The 26,280-nt window shown below is 41.3% G+C and overlaps 1 protein-coding gene across 15 annotated transcripts in view; it reads right to left on the bottom strand.

The window, feature by feature from the left end:
• TSNARE1 (t-SNARE domain containing 1) overlaps window positions 1-26,280 on the bottom strand; it is a 455,536-nt gene that overhangs the window by 379,019 nt on the left and 50,237 nt on the right. For 2 of the 15 annotated variants that reach the window (XM_088056781.1, XM_088056805.1), the window contains exon 4: window positions 20,717-20,773. The exons of the other annotated variants lie outside the window; for them this stretch is intronic. The gene's annotated coding sequence lies outside the window, so the exon portion shown is untranslated. The remainder of the gene's footprint in view (window positions 1-20,716; window positions 20,774-26,280) is intronic. 15 annotated transcript variants of the gene reach the window in all.

Below are 26,280 nucleotides of genomic sequence, written 5' to 3'. Positions count from 1 at the left end.
AAGCTTTGATAGCCACGTATGGATGGATGCCATCAAAAAAGATGTTCCTGCCCATGGCAGGGGTTGGATAAGGGGGACCTTAAGGTCCTTTCCAACCCAAACCATTCAATGAATGCCTGAAAACCCCAAGAAGCCTTTGGATACTTGGAACTTGACTTCTCCATGTCTTAACCTCTTCAAGACTGACCACCAAAGCAAGAGAACACAAACCCACACGTGACAGCACTTCCAAACCACTGACAAACACACTAAAAACCACCACTTGCTTATGAAGGGTAAAGAAAAATGGTTTCTTGAGGGACTTCAGTTTAACTGGCATCTGCTTGTAACCTCCGGCTGTCAGAGCTGAAACACCCCTGGAATTATTAAACAATGCATCTGACAAGTCTCCTACCTCAGAAAGATTGTTCTTCACTCCAGGGAATTTTGTGATAGACCTCATCTTGATACAGAGGAATTGATCAAAGAACTGAAAATTAGTGGCTGCTTGGGTAATCACGACTTGTTCACTTAAGAAAAAAAAGAAAAAAAACCAAAACCACAGACAAACAAACAAACAAACAAACAAAAAGAACCCTCAAAAATCATTAAAGAAAAATTAATTCTAGAAAGTTTCTGGTTTTAAAAGACCTATTTAAAAAGGCATTTAATTATAAAAATAGAAGGGTGTAGGAGAAGATAAGAATGGCAACATGTAGGAATTTCAAAGGTATCCCTTCCTGGATATCCACAATCCTCAGCTAGGGAAGATGGCAGCCCTTCCTATGTGTTGAAAAGAACTGTATAAAACACTCCAAAACCTTATGTTTGAGTATCTACTTGGTGAAAAAAGAAAGGAAAACGTACCTACCAGAGAAACACTCCACAAAAATCCTCACAATGCCACCACAAAGATTATACAAGAAATCTACAGTCAAAAAAAGCAAACAAAAAACGAACACAAAAACAAAATAAAAAATAAACCAAAAATCAACCCAAATAACCAAGAAAAAAAAAAGGTGAAGGCAAAAATCAGTTTTCACAGTGGAGCTGGTACAGGACAGGAGACTGAATGCAGGAGCAATTCAGATAAATCAGGAATGTTTGCAAATTATTTCCACCTTTGGAAAATATTTGAAAAACATTCAAACACAAAATTTCACTAAAAGTCAGTGGAAATTAATGTCCACCCCATCGGTTGCTCAGGAAAGTCCAAAAATAGCAGCTCAGATGTGATTAAATACAGCAAGCCTGGGTAACACAAGCACCAAACGCTGTGAAAGAGCAGGACAAGCAGCGATTTGGCTCATTAGTGCTGATTTGTGACACCATTTGGAAAGAATCAAGGGGATTCCAGAAGAAAAGCTAACATGGAATCAAAGCAAAAGGGGAAAGCAGGAAATACTGTGCTCATTAATGGCCTGCCAGCCTAACAACAAATCCGGGAGAAGAAAAGGAAAAAAACAGGCAAGACGAAAAAGAAGAAGAAACAGCTGATGTTGGACTCAATTATTAAAGAAGAATTATTTAATTTTGGGCTGCAATGGGCAATTTAAAACTTTCTCACAAGCAAGAAAAGGACAGCTTAATGCATTGGTTCTTCAACTGCTGTAAACCTCAGCCATGAGAGATAGTTATTAAATATTCAAATCAGTATAGATTTATGGAAACTGTGGTTCATTGAACCTCAGGAAATGTTTTCATCCTCAAGACCATGTCACACTGATGACATGAAACCTGTGAGGCAGAGAGAGCATCATCTTGAGTGACCACAGAAAATCAATGTGTCCCAGAGTTAAAAAACTCATCAACCATAAGGTATCAGGCTATAATTACATGAGAACCAATTCCAGAGGTGGGATGAGTTTCCAAAACTGTCCAACAGGGATAAATTAGGCATTGGAATAGTCTGCCCCTGTCCAGCTCTACTGCCAAGTTTGAAGAAACAATAACAAACCATCTAAAGAGAATCCAGAAAAAAGAGAAATGGAGAAGGACTTTGGACCAATTTATGGAACCACGGGACTAAGGGGAATGACTTCAAAGTGAATGAGAGAAGGTTTAGATGGGATATTAGAGAAGAAATTCTCCCCCGTGAGGGTCGTGAGGCCTTGGCACAGGTTGCCCAGAGAAGCTGTGGCTTCCCCATCCCTGGAAGTGTCCAAGGCCAGGTTGGACAGAGCTTGGAGCAACCTGGGATAGTGGAAGGTGTCTCTGCCCATGGCAGTGGGTTAGAACTGGATGATCTTTAACATCCCTTCCAACCCAAACTATTCCATAATTCTTAGAACTTGCTATCTCAGCATGCAAAATCTGGAAGCTCCTGAAACAAAGCAGTACCAAAGACAACTTAAAAAAAACCTGGAAAACTGAAGTTCAGCAGAAAATGATGATCTTAGGTCACATAAATTCAGGAAAAAAATTCTCTTTTGGCACAGAGGTTCTCAGGGTTTCCAAGCCATGCTCCCTGGATCAGTAACCTCTCATCTGGAGGCTTGTCTTGAGCCAGTGGTTGGAGTCCCCAGCAGTGTCACCAACACCCCAGCTTTGCTGTCTGAAGTCCTTAAAAAAGGAATCATCCTCTTCCCCAGGAGCTATTTACATTCCATCATTGTTTCTCTCTCTGTCAAAGGATTTAAATTATACAAATACATCACAGCCTTACTCTTCTCCATTAAATATTAAAAAGAAGTTTTTATTTGATTATGGGGTTTTTTTGCTGTTTGATCCTTTTTTTTTTTTAATTTAGAAATAAAATGCAAAGAAACAACCGTGTTCAACTTTGCATTAGTGCTGCTCTACCTAAATTATTGTATTACAAACACGTATCTTTCTTGTCTTTGCACAAAATTTTGTTTGATAATGGAAGTTTAAAATATTCTTGATATCTCACCTAGGAGGGTGTTTCTTCCAGGAAAGCAGAACTACAAACAAACATATTTAATGCAAGAATACATAAGACCATTAATATTATGTAGTGAAGTAAATAGAGCACTTGGAGGGAAAAAAAAGAAAATTAATTTAAAACAAAACAAAATATTAGAATGGAAGATTTACATTTACAGAAAATAAGAAAATTTGGAAAGACAGATTTTATTCTAGGTCATGGCTTGAAACAGCTCCCAGGTTTCTTCATTCTGGGAAAAAATCTGATGCATGGAGGGAAGGCGTGGGATTAATTTCATCTTTATATCTCACTACGCAAATGTATTTTAATTTGCAATCAATTAATTTTCCTTGAGTCAAGTCTGTTTTTGCCCGTGAGGGTAATTATTTAGTGATCTCCCTGTCTGTATCTTGTATTCCATTTTCCCCCCTCACGCAGCTGGCAAGGGGGCAATGCAAGAGCAGCTGGGTGGGTTTGCAGAGGCTGATCCACCACAGGCAGCAACAGGTGTAAAACACAGCAGCTCAAAAAGGAAATGAGAAAGTTCAGGTTCAGCCATGTCCAAAGGCTTAGTCCTGGTCCTATAACTCTTCTGACCTGCTCCTGGCCTCACACATTCATGGAATTTTTCCTTTATCCTGAGATTTGACACTGCTGCTCTTCCACTTGCTCCACATTCCCTTACAGAACAATATTTCTCTTGCAGAGCAGTTTTCCAACCTATCCCTTCCTCTCTTGCTACACCAAAATATTCAACACATGAGTAACATTTAAAACATTCCTCCACAATCTGAAATGAATAATTCCACATGGAAGCTGGTTTTTTTTGGGTTTTTTTTCCTTCTGTTTGTGCAGCACCTGGGCTCCACAAGTTGCCTATTAAAAAATATGTGGCAAAATGGAGCTACAAAGAATTGGACATCCAAAAAAAAAAAAAACCAAAAAAAAAAAATCCCAAACTTGAAAGGCTATAACAGCAGAAACCAGCAGAGATATGATAAAAAAACCAGAAATTAAATCCACCAGTCTGCATTCAGCCCAGCTTTGATTTCCGCTATTAATGTGCAAATGATGACTGCTCAGATCTTCTGTGCTGCAAATTGCTCAAGTTCAAATTCAACCACCTTAATAGGAAGCTAATAAAGAAAATGTTATTATTCATCTCTGTTACATTTACCTGTAAGTGATGATATGGGCCATGATACAAATGCACACAAGATCACCACTTTTGATTCTTAAGACATGGACATTAAACAAATTATTTAAGTGCCATTTTAGCTACGTGCAGGACAACGTCCTTTGCCCCAGAGAAGTAAGTCCAGGCATTTTAACTCCAGAATTTCATAAATTTAAAACAGAGAGTTAAATTTCTTCTCTTCTAGAATATCAAGAATGTGTCAAATTCCCATTTACTGCTCATTTATGTGACCACAAGGCATCTCCCAAAGAAATGTCCATGTTTATGCAAGAGTACAAGGAATTACTGAATCCATTCATTCCTCCTGAAATTTTTCCTATTGGTTTTCATGTCCACTGCTGGAGGTGCACACATACCTTTTCTGTCCTGACAATTTATTGACTCCCTGTTCCAAGATGTCACCAACCATCACCTTTTTTTTTTTTTTTTTTCCCTGAATCCATATTTCTGTGTAATTTTATGCTTGATTGTGTCTCTAGCATGAGGAAGCACATGATTACATGTGTGGGTTGTAACACATTTTCCCTATTAAATGTGGTAGCCTACAGTCTGCAGAAACCACTGAAAATTATTATTCGCTACAAGAAGATTTTTTGGTTTGAGTTATTTTTTTGCTGATTGGTTGGGGAGGGGTTTTTTTGGTTTTTTGGTTTGTTTGTTTTATTATATTCTTGCAGATCACAAAAAATCTTCATAACCTGTTTTGATTTCTGTGTCCTCAGAAATCTCCAGATGGGAAAGAGCATTAGGGGAAGGTTGAAAAACCCAACCCATAGCAACCAAAACCTTGCCATTTTCAGCTCATTTCCACTACAAATTCTGACTTCTCCAACACCTGGTACCTTCCACTCACCTTTTATCAGCTCACCCTGTGCTAAGTAAATGACTGCAGTGACTTTAACATCCCCATCAGGAGTTTCATCCATTAACACCAGTGCTCCCAAACTCATCCTCAAAACAGGATTCCCCAGTTCCTCCTCTTCCCCACAGAGCCTCCATACACCACCACAGCATGACAGACAGATCCTGGAATAATTTAAGTTGCAAAAGATCTTTAGGATCATCAAGCCAATCTTTAACCCAGCACTGCCAGGGCCAGCACTAAACCATGTCCCCATTAGACATCTATGTGTCTGTTAAATTCCTCCAGGGATGGTGTCCACCACTTTCCTAAGCAGCCTGTTCCAATTCTTTTTATGAAGATTTTTTTTTTTTTCCTAATATCCAATAGAAATGTTTCCTGGCAGAACCTGAGGCTGTTTCCTCTAGTCCTGTTGCTTGTTGCTTGAGGGATATGCAACACATGGCTCCATCCCAAGTCACTTAAACCAACAGCCTCTAAGTGCACAGCCTTCTCCATCCACATCTGGCTTCCCATGGAGGAGAAGAAGAAAGAAAGAAAGAGAAAGGGAAAAGGAAAAAAAAAAATATCAGTATTAAATCCCCTGACAATATTTATCTACTCTCCCACTTGGCCCTACAGATATCATCTGTCTTCACCCAGGAGCCACCAACCAGGTTAGAGAGCAGAGGGAGGAAAAGAGGATTTAATGTTAACTCTGATCATGAAGATGCAACCAAACAACACCTTCTGTGCAACAACATTTCAATCAAAACTAAATTAATTGCAGAAGTTCAAATAATTAAGCACATGCATAAAAATTAGCAATTTTACCATCCTTTAATACACAGAAGTCCCCCAAGATACCACTGTGGAAGTTGAATGTTCAGCTAAATGGTTTAGATCTGTAGAAAGGCTCTCACCTGGATCAACACTCCAGACAAAGGGAAGGGAAGGGGAAAGGGAAGGGGAAAAAGTACAAACTTCCAGTCTCCCCAGGTTGTCAGTGCATCACCCCTCTTTCGTCTCTGTCCTTGAAAAAATCACAAGTTTTAGCCATACTCAATAAATTCATGATTTATAAAATGATCAGCCTTTCTATGTATTGTGCCCTAGTTACCCAGGAAAAAAATCCAAACAAACAATCCACTGTATTTGGCAGGAAGATGCAGTAGCTGATATATAATAAAAAAAAAACCCAAAAATCTCCCTATTTCACTTCCATAAGAATCTCTCCAGAACTTCAGACCACCTCTACTACTACTTTTTACTACTGAACAGGTCCATTTCACTGTCTCTCTCTCTCTGCACATGCCTTGGATTCCCACATGGCCATTCAGGAGCTGAAAAATGTCACATCTATCATTAAAAATAACATCCACATTTTCCTTCGTTCATTCATAGCAAGAGGTGCTTCTTTCTGGGTGAACTTCAGCCTGCTTCAGCAAGCACAACTGACTCACTTCTCCCACAAACTACTGCATGCCTTTTACATTATTCATACTCCAAGTTGTTATTTCTCTGCATTAACAAACAAGAACAAAATATCCAGGGTTTAATTTTTATGTCTTTCAATGAGGTGAAAATGCTGTCAATGGATTTCTTCCTCAAGCAAAAAGTTTGCTGGACCAACAGCCTGCTGTAATTAAGGTTAGACACCTCAATTAAAAAGAAAATCCAATTTTTAGTGTGTTGTTTCTTTCTGTGACAGAATCACTGTTTCCGTATGTGATATGTGAGTTACAGGATGCTGCCAGATAAGACATACCACATAAATATAAAATTATAGAGATTATTAAAGATTATTCTGAGTTAAATAATAAACACACTGCAGCAGAATTTTCTTAAAGGTGCTGGACCAACATGCAAAGGATTGGAGATGGAAAAGAAGTAGAGAGACAACTCCCATCCCTGGCCCAGCTGCTATCCCAATCTTCAGGGTGTTTTCTATGGCCTGAAGCTTTCACCAGTTTTAGTTTGACAAATGAGGAGTGGGGAAAAAAAAGAAAAAAAAAAAAAGCTAAAATCCTTATTTAGGACCTCTTCCATATTAATTAAAAACTTGCTGATGAGACAGAAGAAACAAAGCAAGCCATGCTACTTCACAGAGAGGTTGTGGGTGCCTCACCCTTTTAAGTGCTCAAGGACAGGTTGGATGAAGCTCTGAGAAACCTGATTTAGTGCGTGGCACTTCTACCCATGGTAGGAGGCTGGAATTAGATGGTGTTAAAGGTCCCTTCCAACCCAAACCACTCTGTGATACCATATATAATATATAATAAATAAAATGCCTGCAAATATAAATACATAATTTAGTACCATTCGTACTGAACATGTTTGGTTTAATGGTTTGAGTACCAATTAATCAGATCCTCTGCTCACACCCCCTCATTCTTGGTCACCTGGGTTGCCCCCACAGAGAAAGGGAAAATCCCATCTCTCTTCCTACCCCATCCACTGGCTGCATTTAGAGAGCTCTGCTTTGCAGCTAAAAACTGCAAGGTTAATGGCAAGATTTTCCACCCTTTCTCAAAATATGGGTGGGAATGATGCAAAGAGCAATGGGATTCCCTTCCTGTTTTTATCACTTTTTTTTTTTAATTCCGAGTTTCCTTTGCAGCACATCTTGCATAAATTAAACACTGAGGAAGGGTGGAAGGAGCAGAGAGGGAAATGGAAGGGGGAGGGAGGTGTAATGCAATTATAACACCTAAACCAATCTATTACAGAGCTGCAAGGGACAAGGACAGAGAAATCCTGCCATGAATAATTCCTGCTTCTCTTGAGGGCTTCACCAGCTCAGCTCCAGCCTCCAACACCTCCAGCACCAGGAGAAGGAGCTGCCTGTCCTCAGCATCATGGTTTACACTGACTGGACAATGGAAAGGTGTCCTGCTCCCCCTGGCCAAGAGTGATGCAGATAAAGCAGAGCCAAACTTTAATCAAAGAACTGATAAACACATCAAGGTGGTGGTGAGGCTTGTTCTGCCAAGGTGAGTTTTGCAGGATTTAGGGCTGGTTGGATGATGTCACCCCAGGACATGGTCCTACTGGACACCTGTGACCAAAAGTCAGGCTGTGCAAAATGCATTTACCAAAAGCCCTTCCTCAGAGTCAGAGAAATTAACTTTTCCTTTGGGAAAAAAGGCAGAAAAAAAGTTAATGCCACAAAGGAAATGGGAAGTTCCAGATGGAACATGGAAATTCATGGGAGGAACCAACAAGATTTCTGGGTGGATGTGGAGCACTGGCATTGTAGAAAGGAGTGGGGAAATTACAAATCAAATTCAGATTTTCATTGCACATAAAAAGAAAAAAAGAAAGGGAGAGGGATGAAATCCTCGACTGTGTGCCACCGTGTCACTTCCAGAGAGTGGCTTTTCCGACTGCCACCGTACTTCACGTGGCAGTTTTAAAGGTTATGGCTGAAGTGGCTCTTCCAGAAAAGCCTTCAATGAACTCTGAGTAAAATAAAAACACACACAAAACAAGTCAACAACAAAAGCAAGGACAAATTTTCTGAGCAAATATCCCCAAGGGCTGCTGCCTTGCTCTGGAAACCTTCCTGCCTTCTGCAACACTCTCCCAAATTAATTTAGTAGCGGGATCTTTCATAGCAGGACCCAGTTTCTGTAAGCAGCGAGGCACATCCTACCACAAGGTCAAGAGCAATCTAGAACTGCAATTCCTGTCTGTCCAGCCAGTCAACAAGAGTGTGAAGCACCACTCACATTTCCAGGCAAAATATTTCCATTTTCAGATACCTGCTACCAGCAGTGAAGAGCTGACAAACAATGGACATGAGCTCAGAGAAATTTTTAGATGAAGCAGTTGAGGATAACCAAGTTCAAAAAGGACTTCAAGAAAAATCCTGCCAATTCACATTTGGAAAAACAACAAACAAACCATAAATTAATAAAGTACACCCAGCCAATTATACACACTACTACTCCCCATTTTGACTTGAACAATAAAGCCCTACGAGCTCAAGATGTCCTCCAGCAATCACCATCATCTTGCTGGTGTCTAAATTGTAAAGAAAGCTCAGGGGAGACTTTATTGCTGTCTACAACCACCTGGAAAGAGGCTGTGGTGAAGTGGGGATCAGCCTCTTTTCCCAGGTTTCCAGTGACAGGATAAGGGGTACTGGCCTTAAGTTGTGCCAGAGGAGGTTCAGGTTGGATATAAGGAAAATTTCCTCACTGAAAGAATGGTAAAACATTGGAACAGAGAAGCAGCAGAGTCATCATCCCTGGAAGTGTTCAAAAAATGAGCAGATGTGCCACATCACTGTATGGTTTAGTGGGTGTGCTGGTGTTCATTCAAACATTGGACTTTGACAACCTTAAAGGCCTTTTCCAACCTTAATGATTCCATGATTCCGTCTCAAGACACTTCTCCCTGGACATGATTTACCCCAAGAGCCATTCAACAGCTCCACCAGGTGAGAACAGCAGTGGTACCATCACAGTTGATGGTTTCAAAACTGCCCACAGGCAGCAGAAACCAAGCTGGAAGCTCCCAGAGAGAAAAGCTAATGTGCACAAACAACACCCAGCTGGAAAGTCATGGCAATCAGAGCACACACGCTTGGCCTCAATCCTATTTCTTGTCTTTTTGGGCCAGCAGTGTTATGGAGAGGTCATGGCTGGGAGCTGAAGTGGGTTCCCATGCATGGGGCTGACAGTGAACCTTCTCCAGCTGGTGAAGGACAAGGACCTGGCTGTAAACACCAGACTCATGTGGTGCTCTCATAGCTGAGGAGCAGTTTACACATTCCAGATCAGCTGCAGCCTGGAGGGCAGATGGGTGAGGCAAAAAACATCCCCAAAACCACCTAAGGAGATATTCCTTCATCAGCAGAGATCCAGAGGGGGAAGATCTATTTTGATGCAGAAGGATTTGTGAAGTATTTCAAGAGCCACATTTACTCACGGGCATCAAAAAGAACGGGACATTCCCTAGAATCTCATTTTGACTTGCAATGGGTGCCCTGGAGTTGTGATCATTTTCCCACCAAGGCACCAGCTGCACCACCTAAAAAACACAAACTGAAAACTCTTTTTCTAGTTTTCTTCCTCAAGCTGAATCCCACTTGGATTTTATCTCTGGGATAACAAGGATATTGATGTAATAGGAACACCCAAAACCAGAACATCAAACTCCTTATTCCCTAAAGATTTAATAAATGCTGCTTTGACTTTCAAGCTGAAAACCATTTGTTTTGGTTGTTCACTGGGGCTCTGCATGTGTGTGTGTGCTGGTGGGGGTGGGATAACCATGAAAACATCCCACATGGAAACAGCATTAGCACATTCCTGCTGTAGACATTTTCCTCCTTCTAGCAAGGAACTATTTCACAGAATAACCCCTCACATTCACCACCCAGCAAAAAAAAATATAAATACATCGGTCTACGGCTCCAACAGCAGAAGGTGAATAGTATCAGGTAGTTTAAATCATGTTTTCCTTGCCTAGTTCCACTGGTTGCAACCTTTGATGGAGTCAAGCACCTTATTTAGGGTATCTGCTTTGGAATAAAAGGAATCATTTTCCAGACCATAGAAGGGCTAGGAGCTAGATGCACTTTAATCCCTTCTGCTGTGGAAAACAGCTGACTATGTTTGCTATGTAAAATGTTTTACTTATTTCCCATTTTTATATTTATCTACTTGTAGATATTAAAAAAAAAAAAAAGAAGAAAAAAAGAAAAAAGACAAAAAAATGAGAGAAAGGAAAAAAAAAAGGGGAACAAGGCCAAAGGGTGGTGGAACAGCAGGTGAAGGGTTCAAGAGCTGCATCTCCCAAAGCCCATCCATTATCAACTTGATTTCCTCAGCATAAATCATCTCATTTCCAAGTGGGAAACAAATTTTCCCCATAAGCACACGAACACCTGCAAACCCAGGATCACATTTTCAGTACAAGTGAAATTTCAATCCACAGGAAGCCACAGAGATGCTCCAAGGGCTGGAGCCCTCCTGCTCTGGAGCCAAGAGCTGGGAGAGCTGGGGGTGTTCAGCCTGGAGAAGGGAAGGCTCTGGAAATATCTTAGAGACACTTCCAGTGCCTAAAGCAGCTCCAAGAGAGCTGGAGAGGGACTTTGGACAAGGGATGGAGTGAGATGACAAGGGGGAATGACTTCAAACTGATAGAGGGGAGATTTAGATTGGATATTAGAAAGAAATTGTGTATTTCTTTATGAGAGGGTGGTGAGGCCCTGGCACAGGTTGTCCAGAGAAGCTGTGGCTGCCCCATCCCTGGAAGTGTCCAAGGCCAGGTTGGATGGGGCTTGGAGCAGCCTGGTCCACTGGAAGGTGTCCCTGCCCATGGCAGGGGGTTGGAACTAAATGCTGTTTAAGATCCCATCCAACCCAAACCTTTCTGTGACTCCATGATTTTTTTGCCAGGATGAGAACATTCTGGGAGCAGCGTCTGTTTGCAGTAAAGCCTCACTACCCGCCCTCAAGGTTTATTTGTATTGTCACACTAAGGTGGCTGCGCTGCCAAAACCCCACGTATTTAACAGGAGAAACAAGCCTATTGTATTACAAATTTAAAAATAAATATATTAAAATTAAAATATATTATAGTCAGCCACCAAACCCACCTCCCTCCTGACAGACATCCCCGTTCTAAAAAAAAGAAACACTTCAAAGGGACTCTCTCAACCTCCCCCTTTCCCCAAGCACAAAGTGGATGCTATTTAAATCCAGTGACAATCTGCAGCACACAAAGGACAGAGGAACTGAATTTTGGGGAGAAATGATGTAATATGGTGAAAAATAATAATCAAAGGCTGAATTGTGCTATTTCCAACAGGCAGCTCAGCATCCATAGCTGTGTTCCGTAGCTGTGTTCTCCTACAAGAGCATCCTGTCAAAAAGTAACATTAACTTTCTACAGCCCATATATAGCAGTGACATTTTTATTCTGCTAATTAATTAAAAAAAAGAGGCAAAAATAAAATCAACTTCTGAACTACCTAAGAGCAGTAGCTTTTTGGCATGGAATGATGTTATTTGAGATGAGTGCAGAGTCTTTAAAGCAGCACATTTGCCATGGACAAAGCTCTCTGCAGGCACCTTCTCTTGCCTGCAAGGATGATAATTATTTTCAGAGAAATAAATCCTAACTTGTAGTTTGCAACATCTCTTGCAGCCCTTTGAAACAGCATGATCTGAATTCTTTTCAGTGCAGCACTGCTGACCTTCACACATATAATATTACATTCATTAAATATTCTTTCTAGACTTGTTGCTGAGATCTACCACTCTGGACAACTTTTCCTGTCCAAGATTGTGACTTCACACCATGGAAGCAGAGGACTGTGGGTAGTACCCACCTCAAAAAAGTCTGATGCTCCTATTTTTTATCTCCATGCATTAATTTTCAAAACAGTTTAGGAATAACTGGGAACTCCTTAATTTACAGTGCTGGCAGACCCCATTCCAAAATCAAGCACAGCTCTCTGGCATGGACAAGCAAACTTCTCTAGATTTAGTTATTTGCCATTTAATTCATGAACAGAGTTGTAGCTGTTTACAACCTGTAGCTCTCTGAATCTTTTTGATGTTGGGGGAAAAGGGGAGAAGACCTATTTTAATGCACACATCCAAACAAAGCACATTTTAATGCTTAACAGGAACATTTTGATGTCTCAGTAGATGTCACACCTTTGGAAGCCACAGTAAGTACACACTGTGGGAATCAACACATCATCACTGCTTCTAGAAGCAGCAGAAATGGACCAAAAATGGATTAGACATTGATATCTTTTGGCTGGAAAATAAAGCAGATTGCTTCTCAGGAAGGCACTCGGAGCTCAACTTTCCAACCTTGCTGCAAGCAGTGGCACAGAGTTATTTACAGGCAACAGGGGCCTACACCAAAATTTACTGAGAACACTAGATGCTTTCCCCTTCATTTCCAATTCCTTTTGCTCAGCATTTTCCAGCCTGTACCCTATGGAGGACCTTGATTTTTACTGAGGACCTTCCAACCCTGAGTTTTTTTGGCAAACAATCTGAAACATGACATTTTAAAGGCATCACGGACTCCAAAGGTCTTCCACATAGCTCCTCTAGATCACACACCAAGTTCAATCAGGGAATAGTAGTGGTATCCAAAAGTATAAATCCTCTTTGGCTGCCAGATACGGAGTCAGACACATCACAGACAGTGTGAGATGGGTGGGCTGATTGCACGATCCATACTCTAAATTCACCTGAACACTTTCACCTAACAAAATCTCTGTTATCACAAAACCACGGACCCTTAGAAATGCTCCTGCCATTCCTTTTCCAGGGTAACTGGGTGGTTCGTAACACTGAGTAGGTGGGAAAAGGACAAAAAGTAAGAAAAAACAAAAAAAAGTAAGAAAAAAAAAGTAAAAAAAAAAAAAAAGGCCACAGAAGTAGATGATCTTGTGGATGGCTCCGATAGAAAGCCATCAAATGTCTACAAAATGTCATAAAAGTAGCTTAAAGTGGGATATAATGACCCAAATCTACTCTACTGGGCCTAAACTGCTACAAATTGCTTCAAAGCCTTTCTGCCTGCCTACTCAAGGACCACTCAGAACTACTCCTGAAAACACCATGTATTTTGCTTAACCAAATGCACCAAAATGCCATTTTCCAGTTACTTATCCAAGAGACCAGTGCAGAGTGCACCACAGACCTCACCTTTCAATTAACCAAAGCCTCCCTACACACATCCATCAGGATTATAAAAACATTCAGGGATCACAGAAGCTGCATGGATCCAAGAGAAATTCAAGGGCTCTGGTCCTTCTGGGATGGTATCTGCCACAAGAATGTTATTTTCCAATATTTCACTTGTGATCTCCAAGGAAAGGCAATTACTTCATGTATATACTATACTTGTATATAATATATATATATGTATATAATGTATATAATATACTTCATGTATAGAGACATAGGGGAACACCTGAATTTAGCAGCAGACAACCCAAAGCATGACCTGGTCTGGTGGGAGGTGTCCCTGCACATGGCAGGGAGGTTGGAATGAAAACATCTTGAAGGTCTCTTCCAACTCAAACAATTCCATGATTCTGTGACAAAAGCACTTCAAGGTGTGGACTTGAGGGAAGCAGAAAGCTTCTAGGTAAACCCTCCAAAAATATTTTTGGAACACTTTGTTAAAGGCAATGAATTCAATGAAAGCATAACAGGGATTGATGCAAGCCCTCCTGCAGCACCAGTTCTTTGCCTCCCACCTTCGGATCAGCCCCTCCTGTGAAACTCTAAGAACTTTAAAGAAAAAACTGTAAAATGCTAAACTAATAATAATTGTATTGTAAAATAAAAATAATTGTAAAATGCTAAACTAAAACACAAGGAAAGGTCAAGCTGAATTACTGCATTGGAGATAAATTTTCACATTCATCTTCCCACTGTGCACATTTCTGAGTGTTCCTGGGGATGCAGATTAAGGGATTTTGGAAAGAACAAAAATGAGAATGGTGAGGCACTGGAAGGGTTGCCCAGAGAATTTTTGGCTGCTCAGTCCCTGGATTTGTTCAATTCCAGGTTAGATGGGGCTTGGAGCAACCTGGTCTAGTGAAAGGTATCTCTGCCTGTGGCAGGGGGTTGGAATGGGATGAGCTTTAAGGTCTTTCCCAACTCAAACCATTCTATGGGGAGAAGAAAAGTTCAACATGGAAGTTTGGGATGAGAAATGATGACAGATCTTTCTCAACATCCCAGAAGTGGTTTTGTGGCTGTACTGGGAAAGGAGGGGGAGGTTCAGAACTGCAAAGTGAAGAGGAAAAGTCAGCAACTTCTCCACAGCCAGAACCCCTTGCGAGCAACAAAGAAATTGGTTACAGAGAAACCTAAAGACTCAGCCTCTATTTTATAAATGAGAATAACACTGACCTACTTTCCAGCACACTTGCAAAGCTGCTGGAGATGCCACAATGAAAAGCACTACAGAAACCTAAACATTGCCTCAGATACACAGCAATAAGGTTATCGCTGAAATGCAGCAAGGCCCTTTCTACAGTGAATGTAACAGATAACGGATCAAATAATACAGACAGCTGGAAAACTTTTTTTTTTTTGAAAATACATTTTTAAAAAGCATTCAGGACATACTCTTGCAAATGGTGCCTCAAATATTTTAATAATCACAAAAAGCAAAAGGAAGTTCTTTACGTGGCAAGGTTCTTCTCTGGAAGAACCCCACAAGATAACCTCCACAGAGCACAAATTATTAGCTTAAAATATGAGGATGAGCTGATCCAGTCAGGGTTCACATCTATATGGGAATAAGGAATTAATCAGGTCTTGGGTGATTCAAAGGAAGCCCTCTGTGATAAAAGGAAGGAATGTGAAAAGAACAGAAATTTCCCTGGTGGGGAGAAGAAAGAGGTCTTGGACACTGCACAATATATCTGGCTTTGCTAGGGGAAAAAGCAAAGCTGGGCTGTTGAGGTCTTTAGAAATAACTTGGTTTCTTGCTCACATTCATACACCCATGCAAATGAAGCTCAAGCCTCCACCAAGATGTACATTAAAATTATTATTTATTTTTGAAATGCTGAATTTGCCCTTACCATTTATAGAGACAAGTTTTCAAATCTTCTGCTGCAGCAGTTCCTCCCCACATTTCCACTGCCTATGAAAAGACATTCGTTCCTCCAAATGGGAAAAGAAAGTCAGTCTTTGCAGGATGGGGGTTTTGGTAAGCAGAATGGGAGTGTGTGCACAGATTACCAAAAAAAAAAAAAAAAAAAAAGAGATAAAGATAGCAGGTCCATCAAGAAAGCTTTGAAAATGTGAAAAATAACCATCAGCTCTTGATTTCAAGAGCTCCATTGCACCAATCAGCATTTGGTCCTTTAATTTCAGCCTTAAGACCACCAGCTGCTCAACCCTTTATACTTCTTCAGAAGTCCTATTCAGACCTAAAAATGAAATCACAGAATCATAGAATAGGTTGGATTGGAAAGATCCTTTAAAGGCCACCTGGTTTCAACCCCCTGCACTGAGCAGGGACACCCTCAACCAGACCAGTTTGCTCAGAGCCCTGTCCAATCTCTCCTTGAGAGTTTCCAGGGATAGGGAAGCCACAGCTTCTCTGGGCAACCTGTGCCAGGTCTCACCAGCCTCAGCATAAAATATTTCTTCTTAATCTCTAGTCTAAATCTACCTTCCTTTAATTTGAAGCCATTACCCCTTCTCCTAACAATATGTACCCTGCAAAAAACCTGTCCTTGCCTGATTATAAGATCCCTTTAGGTACTGAAAGGCCCCAGTAAAAGGGAGGGCAATAAAAGCCTTTAAAGAAGTGAGAGAATATCTGGAATTAACCATCCAGAAGCCATGTGAAGAAACACAGTCTGCAGTCCAGTAGCACACAGCAACTTTGGCTGTTTCATTGGAAATGCATGTCACAGATGTTTTAAATCCCACAGACTCAGCGGGAACAGCCAATTCTGCTCCCAGCAGGATGCACCCACCCTGCGAGCACCTGCATCTGGAAAGGTGACAAATTTACATCTGGAAAGGTGACCCCCAGCATGGGCTAATCCATCCCAGCCAGGTCACCCAGGCATCAACACCTCCAGGGGGTATTCTCCCATCCTCAGGACTGCCTGCTTTGCAATAACTCAAGCCGAGGTGCTCCCAGTGCCCCTCCTCACAGGCCATTTCACACCTCCACAGATCTCGCTCTGAAGGCATTTTTCCTCCCAGTCTAATCTTTGGAAAAATTTGACAGCAATAAAAATGTAATAAACCAACCAGTCGGATTATATATATACTGCAGTCTGGGAAAGATGAAAGGCTGTATTGTTAAGAGATATAATTCCAGTGGCTCCCACAGTGTAGCCTGTGCCTACACAGAGGAAGAAAAGGAACTGAAGCAGCTTATATTTTGTCTTATAAGTTGCCTAAAATAAACCCAGCTTCTGATCCTCGGCTCACATCAGGAGAACAGCACTGAGAAAGCAAATAAAGACCTGCCAAATATCTCATGAGGACAAAATACCTGTTTGTTCTACCCAGCTCTTGCCAATGCATCAAGTGAAGTGATATGGGGAAGGGAAAGGAGGACTGTGTGCCTGGGAATCAAATATTCAAGAGCAGAAGGAAACATAACCCGAGTTATTCTGCTCTGGGTCAGTTTGAAGAGAAATCATTGCAATCAGATTGTGATGAGCAGTAACTGTGTGGCTACCTCTGCAAATAACTCTTAATTTCATTTATATTGGTAGACATTAAAATGCTCTAATTTAATTTCTATTGGTAGACGTTAAAAAACAAAAAATTAAAAACCTACTAAGCTTCAAGGAAGACAAAATTAAAAATTTAGCCATGAGGCCTGATTGAAGATAAATTGCAGCTTTTATGATAACAATAATAATTTATTCCACTGTGGCACTGGACAGCAGATGATTAAAGATAAGCAAAGGTCTCCACATGTCTGGATTTATACCAGGCCATTCCATCCACTGGGTTACAGGAGCAGCAATTAATCACTGCTGGAGAAGGGAGGCATCTTAATAAAATCTTGAAGTGAGTTGTAACACCTTTAGGAACGCAGTTTGTCTCCTCAGGAGCTGAGACATCTTTAAGAAATGGTAACTTACAAGATTTTAGCTTGTCTTTTTAGAGAAACAGCAGATCCCCTTTATAGCAAGAGAAATAGCAGTCACCCTTTCATGTTCTGGAAAAACAGAACAAAAACCCAACACACCCTCATAAGAAACTGTTTAGACACACAAATTCAAATGCAACCAGCATTCACAAAAAAGATCAATGGGACACAACTGAAGACAGCATTAAATATAATTTGACAGCAAAACTCTCAGAGCAAGAGGAAGAAGTTGCCACACATCATCAGAAGACATATAAAGAAAACATCTTTTTTTTTTGTTCATAATTTTCTGACTGCTGCCTCATCAACCCAACAGCCAAATTTTCTGCCCAGCTTCCAATCCTACTTAGAGAAATGAAAATTCCAATCTGAGAACAGCTGTTCAAGAAATAAATCTCTTCAACAGCTTAATGGCAGAACTGCAAGAAGGGTAATTTCACAGTTACCATCAGATTTCCAGAGACCTGCAATTTCATACTGAGCACAGGGTAAATCTGTGCAGATCCACTTCATGGGGCAGGAAGGAACTCCCTGACATTCTCCCCCAAGATAAGACAAACTCAAAGAGAATTACATTCAGATTTATATTTACATCCTTCACTAAATTTGGATTAAAATTTTCACCAGTGTGGACTTTTGGGCAAAGAATGATCTTCCAGTAAATCAGCTGGAGGATAAATCACTGTTGGAGCTCCCTCTGGCTCTGTGTCCTCTTGGTCATCACTCTTTGCCATCAGTTGACTACTCAATACTCTCTCAACAAAAATAACTTTCCCTGGTCTTTACAGACCAGCTCCTCAGATCATGGAACTCATGTATCATCTTTATTATGTGGGCGGGAGGAAAGAGAAAGCCCTGCGAAGTTTTAACTGTAAAAAACATTAAAAGTTCATTCAATTCAGATTAGAAACACAACTATGTCCATATGTTTTTATTTTATTTTTTTTTTCCCCTGAATCCAGAATTCTACATACATAAAGGCTCTAAAAGAAGTCTATCAAAACAAAATAATTATAGTATGAAAGAACTTGTACTGAATTCAAGTGTTCAGGAAGAAAAATAACTTCACCACTGGAAGGGTAGTTTTAAAAACCCATATTTTGGTCCACTTCACTTAAAACCAGGCAGCTGCTTTCACAGTCACTCACAAAGATGACGGAGAGCCTGAAAAAGTGACAGAAGAGCAGCATGATGGGAGAGAAAAGCTGAGTGAATAGGAGCACAAAAAAAAAAAAAAAATTTGGAAGAAGCTTCCACAAATGTATTGTTTGAAAAAAAAAGATGGAAACCACTTCCCAGTCCACAATGTAATATCCTCATTCTTCATTCTTGACTGGCACTCAATTCCTTCCCCTGGTATCCCTTCTAAAACAAAACTGCATGACATGATCACAGAAGGTTAGAAAAAGGCCACACAAACTCACATCTGCCCTCAGACCTTCAAATAGAAGGAGGATCTTGACAATTGTTATCTGATGATGTATTTGAAAACACATTAAAGAATAAAATGCAGCCAAACAAAAAATAATGATCACTGAGAAAAGCTGCCAGAAGAGGAATGATGACGCCAACCAGGAGATTGATTTTGTGTCATCTTTTACACAGAGAAGAATATTACAAAGAGGAAGTTTGACAGACCAAATAAATTTGTGCTGGTTTGACTCTTCCACCCCCAATCAAATACTCATGATCTACAAAGAAAAAGCCAAATAAGAGGAAAACAGAAAGAGAACAGGAAAAAAAAAACCCCACAGCACCAGCCCCCAAAATAAAAATCTGTCCTAATAATGATCTGAATAATGAAGGTTCTTTATAAAAATAAAAATAAGAAAAAAAGCCTTTACACTAGATAGAGGGCTAGCAAGTAATGAAGGAAATTTCATCCTACATCAACTAAGAAACTCCATTTTTCCAAGCCCTTGGAGGGCACCTCAGCTGGGAAGCAAAGCTCAAAGGTCTCTGCTTAGTCCTTCTTGACAGCACTTCACAGCAAAAGCCCTTGGGGAGCCAGTTTCCCTCTCTATGAATTGGTAACATCAGTACTTGACAGTCCTCCAGGAGCTCCATGAGAAAAAAAGAAAAAGAAAAAAAAAAAAAAAAAGGAAAAAAAAAGCTGATTTTGGTTGCATCATTCAGCAATACACCAGAAGAAATTCTCCAAGTCCATGTGGAGATCCACTCCCACATGAGAATTATGTTTTGCAGCACACTTAAATACCATCTGCAAGAGAGATAAAGAACTGGAAGACACTCACAGAGCTTCAAAACATGATCATCAGTCATCCTCTCTCTCTAAAACTACCAAGTGCTAAAAAGAACCACACAAAGAGGGTGCAAGAAAAGATGTGGGGCTGATTAATTAATTAATCAATAAACACTTCCCAGTCCTGCTTGGGTTGACAGAGGAAGAATGAGCCTGTGGAGCAGAGGAAAGCTCTGTGTCATGGGAGGAAAGGGATGAGCAATGCAAAGTTAGCACATATTTTACCCACAAACTTGACACCTACATATTGCTCCAAGGCCCATCCCACCTGGGAGTGCTCAAGGTCAGGCTGGATGCAACCTGGTCCAGTGGAAGGTGATCCTGCCCAAGGCAGGGGGTTGGAACTGTATGATCTTTAAAGTCCCTTCCAAAACCCAAACCATTCTGTGATTCTGTGATTATGTACAGATGTACTTCAGCCTTCACCCAAAGGCCTTCACAGCATTAGGTCATTTTTTTTTTTTTTCCCTTTTTATCTTCATGGAATCTGCAACAGATCCTGTGGTTTTGGGCCACAAGCTTTGGTGCAGAATTTATTTCACAGCTATTACAAGGTACATTACACTAATTAGGGCACACATTACGGCCTGCTCTGTGCCCTGTGATAAATCACACAGTGCTGTGGTCTGGGGTAAACATTGCCATACATCTCTGGACACTACTGCATGTTTGACCACTTCCATAAATACAACCATTTCTGTGGTACAAGTAGGATTGGCTGCAGGGACTAATTTATCACCATTTTCTTTCAGCACATAAACAGTGTAGTAAATTCTGTAGCTTCCAGGGGGAAAAAAAAGAAAAAAAAAGGGGAAGGGGGGGGGAAGCAGTGGGATTTCCTTCAGTGAAGTAGCATCAGTTGTATTTTTTCTTTCAGTAACACACCAATTGTTCTTCATTTTCCAAAAATATACTCACTGTGTCATGTCTAGTGTGCAGTCAGAGAGAGGTTTCTGGCTTTCAAGCTTGTCACACCTGAGAAATTGAGGTGAAGAGAGGACAGCAGGCTCAGGCTCGTAGTTTTTAAAGACTTTGGTGGTATTATAAGCTTCCCTTCCAACTACCCTCACACAGATTTGCTCACACACAAAAGTTCCATTTCAAAGGTAAATCTTATAATTCCGTCAAATGTGCCAAATTTCACATGCTGTTCAACAAATATGGGAGGGGGAGAAATCCTAACAAAATATTTCTGCAGAAGAGCAGCAGAGGTCGGATGCTCGATGTCCCACACACACATCAAATGTGCCACCATGAGCCTGGCATGCTTTCCTTGGGGGAAAGCTTTATTCCAACATGCTCAGGCTCCATCTAGACCAACTGAGATGGCTTTATAGGCTGTGTCCTCTCTGGGACAGAAGAACCAGAGCTGGGAGTCAGAGCATCACTCAACTAGAGCAGCACAAATGGGTCCTGGACTGGGATAATTTAATTTCATGATTAGGCATCCAAACTTAGTGTAGTGTTCCAAGCACACAGTATCCATTGACTCATTGTCCTCCAGCCCATCCATCCAAAAAGCAGTAAAAAAATATGCAAGGACAAAAAAAAAAAGTTCCACCCTGGATGATATCTCAGGTCAAGCCCCTGTTCCCCTCCTTATGGCAGAACTCACCAGAATAACTTAAATAACTTAAATAACCAAAAACATTCCCTGAAACCCCACCAGAACCACCAAGAGAAAAACCATCCTGCAAGACTCTGGCTGGGGTTTTGTCCTTCCTGAGCCCTCCACACTCACCACTGCCATAGGAATCTCTGCTGCACTGAGACTTTTCTCCAGGCAAAGTCCTGCCCTATGGACCACCCAGTGACCCCCAAGCTCTTTTGAGCATGTAAATGATGCTAGCACAGGTCTAGCTAAATTTTCATGGACAACCCCACAGGCAGGACAGCTCTGGTGCTCTCCATACAGCACAGAGCCAGCAGAATGCCACCATTTACAAACATATCCTGGATAAAAAGGACAAAAATTCAGAAAGCAACAGCAACTTTGCCTCCAGGTCTGCCTTACCCAGAGTGAATCGGACTTAAGAGAACAACAAAGGAGAGTCCAAGCTCCCAGGAAAGCCACCAAAAAGAGAAACAGCTTTAATATTATGCAAATGACAAAGGGAGAAGGAGATGAGGTGTTTTGAAAGGAGAACAGAAAATCTTGTATCAACATGGAACCCAAATTCAGCAGGAGACAGCCTGACAGGCAGATGTGACAGCACAGAGAGGAGATCAGAAAAAATGAGACACTGCTTAAAACTTCAAAGAATTGTGATTATGGCATGGATCCTACACAGCTATGACCTAGAAATAAAGGACAATAAAGGACATCTCCATGTTCCAAAGTTTTGAGGGCTTTCTCAGAGAGGTTTATGGCCTTTGGCATGTTTGAATATTGGGATGTTGGTTATCCCAGACTGGAGATGTGGTAGGATATGAACCATCAAAACCCCCTTGATCCCAGTGGGAGCCTTGTTCCATGAACAAGGAAGAGGAGGATCCCTGAAGTTGTCTTGTGCAGGAGGGAAAACACAAAGCAGCTTCCACAGGCTGGTGGGATGGGACTTCACAGCACAACATGAGAAAACATGACCAGCATCGTGTACAGATTTGTTCTTCAGACCTAAACAGATTCCTAAGGAGGCTTCTATGTGTGTTTTTACCTGAAGATCCTTCTTTACATTGTGACTGCAGTCAGATTAACATTTCCACTACACTGAATTTGACAGTCAAGAGAGATGAATGTCAGCGGCCCAAGCATGCAGATCAGTCAACACACAAAACCCAGATAGCTCAACATGAACAAAAGCCAAAAAGTGTTAAGCTCTGCTGCCACTCCATTTCCTCTCCTTAGGTTCTCCATGGCATTTCAGAGCCCAGCCATGCCTTGTATTGCCACTAAATGGGAATATTTCAAAAGGTGCTGCGACAATGACTGTCAGTAGAGCTGTGTGGCACAACTATAGCAGCAAGGCTACACCCTTGGCTTGACCAACGGCCCAAAGTCCTTCAGAAAGGTCTCAAACAGGGCTCCAGCAGGATGAACACCAAAGATCATCCTATTAGTAGCCAGAGAAATGCCCACCTGTGAACCATCACCTGATATCCTGAAACAATCCTGCTGCAGGCACTCCCACATGTAATGGGTCAGCAAACCCCCACATCCCAGCTCAAGGGGAAGAGCAAATTCCAGATTAAACCAATGGGAGGTAGTGGAAAATAAGGATGGGCACCCCACCTTCATGCCCAGGTGAGGAGGTTGGACCACACAGGAAACAGCCACAGCAGTAGAATCACAGAACAACAGAATCTCCTGAACTGGAAGGGACCCACAAGGATCATCCAAATCCATCTCCTGGCCCTGCACAGGACATCCCAAGAATCCCACCACATGCCTACAGATGTACTGAAGCATTCTTGCACACACGCACCAGTCCTGAAAAACCAGCACTGAAAGTCAGGACAGCAGCTTCCAGCTTCTCTTTCCCAGACACCCTAGAGACTCATATTACTTCCTCAATTACTTTGAGGGAAGAGCCAAGAAAAACAAGGCTCTGGTCCAGACATCTCTGCTGAGCCCACAGGGAAAACTGGACAGTGGTTAGAGGATTGCAAACCAGGAATTTGTTCAGAAAGAGAAAAATCCACAGCCTCAGACCTCCCACAGGAGTTGAGTTCTTTCTTCCCCTGTAAAAATTTATGTTGTGTCCAGCTGCAAGGCAGAAGTGGCCAAGTTGTGAGATGCAGGAGGAAATTGAGCCAACAAGACACCACTGTGCACTGTGCCTGTGTCTGAAGGAAAGAATTAGGGCTGGGCAGTCCGTCCTGGCTCCAGCAGGCACTGAGCAGATTCCTGGGTATCCAACTGCATGTCCAGCTCGGAGCATCTCCCTCAGCACCTCCAACCATTTCACTCATCCCGTTCTTCCTCAGTGGAGGAGATGAAAAACTTCTGACATGGAGCCAACACATGGCGGAGGCTGAGCAAAGTTAAATGCCACGAGCCAAAGGCAAAGAAGTTCATAAAATAACACTTTGCCACAGACAATCAGGCAGAACAAGATGATCTCTAAAGCCCTTTCCAATCCAAACCATTCTGTGATTAAGAGCCCAATTATTTCCCATGAGCTGGGCTAAACCAAGAAGAAAGGTATGAAGATCTGGACCTGGAGATGCAGCCACAACAGCATAACCTGAAATAGCTCTGTCTTCATCATAACCCCACTACAAGATATCCAAGATGCTGGCTGAGGACATGCAGGAAATTGAGACTTCGCCAACTTTAAAAATTCCCTAACAGCAATTCCAAGCAGTGCCAAACTCTTGCCAATTAAAAAACAGGAGTGGATACTCAGTAAACCTTGCAAATTTCTTTTTCTGACTCACATGCTCCTTGTTTTCCATCCATAGAGGTCAAACCCTCCAAATTTTCCATTTGAGCCATGGGACTGAAAGCTCCTACAACCACATGTACAAACAAAGCAGCTGTGTAGTTACACCTCTCAGTGCTCAGAAACAAGATTAATTGCCACCAGTAGCACTATTATGCTATCTGAAGGTCTGAGGGATATATAGATATTGAATGCATTAAAACAAAGTTGCAATTACTTTAAGTAAAAAGGGGTAGAGTTTTTAAAACACAGAGTTGTATTTTATACCAAAGCTCAAGATTTCTTCAGAACATCTGCAGGCAGGAACAGGACAAAAAAAGCCACAGGAGAACTTAATCATAAAAGACAGAAAAGTCAAGGTTAGCTTTAACCAGGCCATGACTTTTCAAAAGTTGGGGTTTTGTTTGTTTTGCCTTCATTAGAGGGAGATGCTACTGCAGAAATCATGGAAAAATTATGGGTGGGTTCACAGCACGGGTCTGTGCCAGTGCACTTCTCCCTGGATAACGTCAGATCCTCACAAACCCTGTCAGAGCACTGCCAAAGCTGATTTAACTGGGTGTGACAGACTCAGAAAGCTCTTCCCCATCAAAATCAGTTAGGACATAACAGAAAGTCTATCAACTTCCAGTCCTGTAAATATTAGCTTTCAAAAGCTATTGCAAAACACAGTCTTTTGGGTTTTTTAAGGAGAAAATTGTTTATCGCTTCAATACCATGAGTCAATTTTCTCTGCTACCCAGCTTTTTTCCTCCCCTTGTTCTCTAATAAATAATTACAAACCCAAATTTTTAGAGTATATTGCAAATATCCCATCAGCCTGTAGAATGTCCTCCCCCCACCCATATTAATCTCTCACCATATTTAAGTACCAGCTAAATTAGACAGTAAAGGTTTGCTTTGACTTATGGCTACACTATAGCAGCAGCAGAGACTACGTAAGTTACTATAAATATAGTTCTTAAAAGATAATTTGAGCTGCTTATCAGAAATGACATTTGTGAGAGTGGTTGTGAGAGAAAAAAACAGTTCAGTCAAGGCCAACAGCATCTGCAGGCCAGGTCAGGGAAAACTTCACCTCAGCCAAGGAACAGCACTTCAAATCATGGAATGGTTTGGGTTGGAAGGGACCTTCAAGACCATCCAATTCCAACCCTCTGCCATGGGCAAGGACACCTTCCAATAGGCCACGTTGCTAGAGCTCCATCTAAACTGGCCTGAACACTCTAAGAACCATTTTCTTCTAAAAATCCCCCACCACAGTGACAAGAAAGGTGGGGAAAACTTTTCAGCAGGGCTTGTTGCGATAGGACAAGGGGGAGTGGTTTTAAGCTAAAAGAAGGTTGGTTAAGATTAGATAATAAGGATGAAATTTTTTACAGTGTTGGTGGTAAACACCAGAAAAGGCTTCCCAGAGGGTTGATGGATACCCCATCCCTGGAAACATTCCAGGCCAGGTTGGATGGGGCTCTGAGCAATGTGATGTGGTTGAGAAGGTCCCTGATCATTTGACTTGGTGATCTTTAATAGCTCTTTCTGTTATGTGATTTGTGTCTTGTAGAGTTTTCCAGCACTGAGCTTCTTTGTTTAGCCTGCTTTCACTGCAGACACAGAAGGGCAAGCAAAAGGAAGGAAGGGGAAAAAAGAAAAATGGAAGGGCAGAAAGGAAGGAAAAAAAGGGAAAAAAGGCAGCTCTGTGGACATTGAGGGAAAAGAAAATAGAAGAACAGGAAGAGGAAGGCAAAGGAAGAGGGAAAGGGAAAAAAACACAGGGTTTTTCTTGTCCAGTTTAAGGGTCAGAGAAAGAATGGAAATAACATCTTAACTGGCACTGGCAGGATATGGAGCTATTTAAAAATACAATGATATGCCAAATTTACTCACTCCTACAAAAATCAATGTCCACAGCCACAGGTTTTTGTTTATAATATAGAGGTCCTGCACGTTCTTAAGTTAACTGAGCTTTGGTCGATACATGACGTAATTTTATGTATTTTTATTATAAAAATGCCTCCAGTGGGACAAAAGGCTGGTTCTAAGTGCAGGGGAGGAAACAGACTGTTCAATGCCCCCGGCAACAGCTTAATGGGAAAGCAC

This window comes from Pseudopodoces humilis, chromosome 1, assembly GCF_049639895.1.
Source record: "Pseudopodoces humilis isolate 2021_Gansu_Grassland_sample_001 chromosome 1, ASM4963989v1, whole genome shotgun sequence".
Classification (NCBI taxonomy): Eukaryota; Metazoa; Chordata; class Aves; order Passeriformes; family Paridae; genus Pseudopodoces; species Pseudopodoces humilis.
This window is presented reverse-complemented; position numbering and strand designations above follow the sequence as displayed.